Source organism: Helianthus annuus, chromosome 5 (genome assembly GCF_002127325.2).
Source record: "Helianthus annuus cultivar XRQ/B chromosome 5, HanXRQr2.0-SUNRISE, whole genome shotgun sequence".
Lineage (NCBI taxonomy): Eukaryota > Viridiplantae > Streptophyta > Magnoliopsida > Asterales > Asteraceae > Helianthus > Helianthus annuus.
Window position 1 is genome coordinate 130,777,505 of NC_035437.2, and position 5,889 is coordinate 130,783,393.

Sequence of the window (5,889 nt, forward strand, 5' to 3'; positions counted from 1 at the left end):
GATTCTTCAAGTTTGCACATTTTGAGAAAATACCAATGTGTTTGTCAGCTTCGTCAACACACAAAGTGACAGAATGATGTGGAAAAACAAGGACCATTCACCTCTTTTAATGAAGCAATGAAGATTGAATATGCACTAGGGTTTTTTCTCTTCCGGTTACCAGGCCTATCATTTTCGTCTACGTTTGGTTTCCTCAACGAAGAGTATGTTGATATAGGAGAGTTGAACCCGACACGTCTTCTGTGATGATTCGAAACATTCCGAATAACTAGCAGAACCCGATCCACTTACATTCGAATAACGCTGAGAATCCACAACGCTTATGGCCAGATTCTTTCCTTCAATCTTGGCAAAATCAATGTCTGCTTGTTTTATTATCACGAAAGTACTGAACAACCGAGATAGGCACAATAACAACAACAACTTTCCATGATTTGGAGACTGCTTGGAATCGAATCAGTGATTTTACTGGAAGCCGTTTGATTACTTCTTGTTTTATTATCACGAAAGTACTGAACAACCGAGATAGGCACAATAACAACAACAACTTTCCATGATTTGGGGACTGATCGGAATCGAATCAGTGATTTTACTGGAAGCCATTTGATTATTTCCTCTTGGATCTCGAAAGGCACGTTGTCTGACATCTTGATTTTGATTACCAACTCACCATATCAATTTCTAGGTAGCTAACAACGCTAATTAGAAAAAAAAACGTGATTCGTATACACAACGGTCTCTTTGCTTCGTCCACTAGAACTATTTGTGTATGCATTCTTTTGGTAGTTAACAACGCTAATTAAAAAAAAATCTGTAAAATTAATCATATCGATTGCTATAACAGGATGGATGTGACACACACAGATAGATAAGCTGTCACAGTTGTCAAGACTGTTTGTCGGGTTTCCAATGCTCACACAGGGTGATAAACAACGCTGATACGAACACATGTGTTTCGAAATAGGCTTTGTTCTTGGTTTAATGAAGTTACACGTAACATCTACTTATATTGAGATTTAAACAATGCTCGCCTCAACTGAGATAACGGACATCCATCAAGCTCAAAAAGAAAACTTGTGTTTCCCATAGTCACAAAAGATTGTGGTTTGTATTTCGCATAGCCACCGTTTCCGTAGTAAAAAATGGTTGCGGTTTGTATTTCGCATAGCCACCATTTTCGTAGTAAAAAACGGTTGGGTTTGCACATTCAATCTTCAATACTTCATTAAAATACCACTAGTAGAAGAACGCGACACGTCTTCATGTTACGGAGAATGTTCTAGAAATTGAAGGAAAAGGAAAAGATTTGTTGAAATCGAATTTGACAACTATGACAGCTTATTAAAGGTAGCAATCACCTCCAATCATTTCCTGGTCAAATCACACACTATAAAGATCTGAATAACAAACTGTGGAGAACTTGTTTGTGTCGTGTCTTGTAGTTTGGAAAGATGACCTAATAGAGATCTGAATAACAAACTGTGGAGAACTTGTTTGTGTCGGGTTCTTCTGCTAGTTACTTGATCAACGGACTGATTGGTAACGTTACTCTACTTGTGCTCCGATTTAAGCGGCGTGTTCCGATCAACGTTGTTTAAAGGTGATGAAGAGTTTAGAAACCCTAGAATGATGGTGTTTTTACGGGAAAAAAACGTGATAATTGAAAAACATCAATCTATACGGCCCGTATACAGTTATACGACCCGTATACATTTGGTAAACATCAAAAACCTCAGAAATAAATCCATTGAGCCGTATACTTTTTATAAATCGTATACACTTGTATACGGCTCGTATAACTATATACGGGCCTTATATAATAAAATAAAAAAAAACATTCTCTGCGCATTTTCCTATTCAAAAACATTCTATACGGGCCGTATATTTTGTATACGACCCGTATACACTAGGGATGTGAAAATAAGATCTAGGGGGTGTGGGAATAAGGGGGGCCTTTATTATATACTAGTTGTTAACACCTTCTAGGTATTGACTTAGGTGTTGACTACAAATAAACCTGCTTTTAATATGCTTTATATGTTAGGGAAAATTAACGGAATAGACATGGATATTCACTATTCAGTCCTTGAAAAAATAGACATTTGACAAAAAGAGCCAATCAGACAACAACAAACTAGATCCGCTGGTCAAGACGGCTAGGGCTTGTTAGCGGAAGCCGATATCATCATCGTATTCCTGTTTGTGACTCTGTACGTGTGTGTTTGTACATAAGAGAGTGCAAACGAATTCCTGTAAATGGATATTGTATTGAATATCTTGGTGAATCATAATGTTCATACAGAGATTACATATATACTCGGTCGGTTAGTTTGATAACCGCCTCTAACTATGCTAACATAATAATAATAATAATAATAATAATAATAATAATAATAATAATAATAATAATAATAATAATAATAATAATAATAATAATGTTACATATAGACATAATAAATATACTATATCTAGCTTATTTCTTTCTTCTAATACCCTCCCGTAAGCTAGATAGGAGCAATGTGCAGTAGTTCCTTAAGACGAAGGAAATCTCTCGGCTGTGACGCTTTTGTAAATATGTCTGCCGCTTGTTCTTTTGTTGTGCAGAAACGAACTTCCACTTCGTCGTTTTTTGATTAAATCTCGAATGAAATGATACTTGATCCTTATATGTTTGCTTTTCCCGTGGTAAGCAGGATCTTTGGCCAAACATATAGTACTCCTTCGCTTTATAAAACGTTTAACCGCATTCCAGTTTCCTAACAAATATGAAGTGTAGTTGTCTTCATGTTCTTGAGTAATCATGAATAGGTCTTCATTCTTTTCTTTAATGTATCCATGATGAATCGTGCGTCCCGGTTTTCGATAGCAATAACGTCTTTGTCTTTGTTGTTTTCTCCCATGCGTTTTCCAGAAAGTTGCATGATTCGGATTGCTAAATCTTCTTTCTGAAACTAATAGTTATTCTGTCGCCAAAAATTCTTCTTCTGTCGCTAAAGCCTTCTCTTCTTCGTCGCTAAAGTTCGTCACTAAATCTTTCTTTCTTCTCTGTCGATGCATGAATACATTCTCCAAAACAGGGACTTGCAATTCATGAATGTTTTCTTCAGTTTCTTGTTCTCTAATTCTTGATTTGATCTTATTCTTCAAAAATAACACCAACCTTCCTTTCTTTATCATACTTCTAGAATTTCTTAAAAAAATAATCTTTGTATAAAGTTTCATATCTTCTTTGAAAAACAGAGTATCAAGTCTCCTGTTGATTAATTCGTTTAACGTTGCCGGTGAGCGATTTCGGTTGCGTTGGTCTTCTGATTCCTTTTTATTCAGAACATCTTCATAGGCCATCTCATCTTTTTTGGGATCGTCTTCTTCTTTATCCTGTTTCTCGAATTCAATTTCTTGTAACATTGCGTCTCTGAAGATCATCAGCTACCGTCCAATAAAAAACCAATTGCGTCTCTGATTTGCAAACGATTTGCATGTAGAAATCTTACAAATATTATCGCAATGTAGTTGTTATGGATTCTCTTGAGCAATCTGATTCGACAAGTGCAAATCGTTTGCAAATCAGAGACGCAATTGGTTTTTATTGGATGGTAGCTGATGATCTTCAGAGAATTGTAGGTTCAAGTCAAAAGTGCAATTTTGGTGTTTCATTTAGCATGGAGCCAGAAGGTAAGTCACATGAAAATGATGTCATTGTGCCAGTATGGGTGTACAGAATATTGGAACTAAAGATTTTTAGCGTACCCTAAATGAGTTTGAATCAATTTATTGCAGATGGTAATTTACAGGTGACCAAATTTGGTGTCCGCTTTATAAATAAGGAATATATATTGCACCTAAAGCAACGTGAGGACTGTATGATCTATTTCGTGTATGATATGGTTCGTGCTTCAGAAGAAAGCCTGAAGTTCTATGAAAACCGTTTATTTTTTTTTTTATTTTTTTTTCTTAAATTTTTTTATGTATTTTTTTTCCCGACAAGTTCAATATGATTAAATGTTAAACTTTAAAGCTTTGTTTACCCTCAAACATGAGGTTGGTTTCACTTTTACAGTTTTACTCCCCTTCATTTGACCCCAATATAAATGTCACTTACACCACTCAGTAGTTAATAGTACATAAAGATGATTTATACTGACTACCTGTAGATCTTTAATATCAGTGTGTTCTGCTGCCTTTTTCACCTGAAAAGTGTGGAAACAGAAGCTTCATGAATTCAACACAGCAAGTGGAAAACATGGCAGTGAAGATAATTTATGTAAACTTGAACAAATCATCGAAGCACGCGTCAAGAAATGAGATGACAATCAAGCGGTGATGTGAAACAGATGCAAAAATACATATGCAAATAAATGACCAGACGATCATTTTTCTTTTTTTTTTTTAGCAATATAATATATTTCATTCCAATCATCAGGGCAAATTACATAAGGATAGCAGGTAGTCGAGCGACAAACTGCGCTGCCATCCCTTTCTGAATAGAAAACCATAATCTACTAAAAACAAAGACTCGCCCTTGAGGGGTCGAAAAGTTGCTGTGGACCACACGCTGAACTCTAGACAAGAATCGAACTGCCTCCGGCGCCTAGGAGCCGAACGTGTCAAAGGCCAGGGGGACAAAGGCATGCTGAATATCCTCACAAGCTTTCGCGTGCTTTTCCACCTTGTTTGACTCTGCTTTCAGTACCACTTGCCCCGCCACAAACCCATTTTCCCGGAACCCGGCTAGGGGGATACACATGTGAGATCGACACAAGCATGTTTCCCGCCCTCCTAACCAAAAACTAGCACGTCAGCCGGGCGTAAGGTGGATCTCCCCTCCGACGGGCCTGTAAGAAAATTAACCGGTGCCCCCTTCTTTGCCGAGATCCCTGCTCGTCTAAGAATATCCATTAACGCGTCTCGAACAAAGTCATGGCGATGCTTAAACCCCGACAACTCTCTACAGTGTAACGCATGCTCCCCGTATTTATCCATGCATGCTTTACGGCAGATTGGGCAAGTTTCATCATTCGGGAACATGGTGATCATCAAACAGTACTTAAGGATTGACCGGTACTCCACCAATGACATACGTTCACCCAAACCTTCAATAGGAATAACAGTTAAGAAATCCTGAGCGTGGGGCCCCTGTAGGCATTCAATGACGGCTTTCTGGCGGGGGGACAAATGGAAATCTTCTCCCAAACTTTATGCTGTAACACCCCGTGTTACGAAAGTCAACGTACAAGTCAAAGTCAAAGTCAAAGGAAGAAAAGATTGCTAATTGTGATCTGTCACTCCTTGCTTGACTATCAATTGTACACCGTGATTTGTAATCGAATCTTTTGTCACACCCCAACCGATGGCGGAAACATCGGGGCGTGGCACTGAGCGAAACATATTGTCCATGAGTATCAATAACAACTATTAATTACCAGATACTTAAAACGTCATGTCCCATACCATAACATATCAAATAAAACAGTTATTACAAATAATTGTCTCATAAACAAATACTGATCCAACAACTCAGATTTCAAAAAAGACAATTCGTTTACTTGTTTCTAGACCTTTCCTAGCCTCGATTTCACAGCAAGCCAAGCATTTAAATATCTTATGCACCTGCCACATAAGTTAAAGTAAAAGTCAATACACATAGTGTAAAGGTGAACATACAAGTTTAATAGATATAATAGAGTTCGAAATCGTTTATGCATAACCAGCACGTACAATGCGTGAAATGAAGCATGTAAGTTATCGACATGATCCTATCAATACCAATGACTGCGGGTTGACTGCGCAAGGCAGTTCGTAATACATGTTCACCAATGTGAATCATGTGTTTAATTGTCCTTAACAACCCCTGAGTGAACAGGCGTTGAGTCCAAGCTATAGTACTAT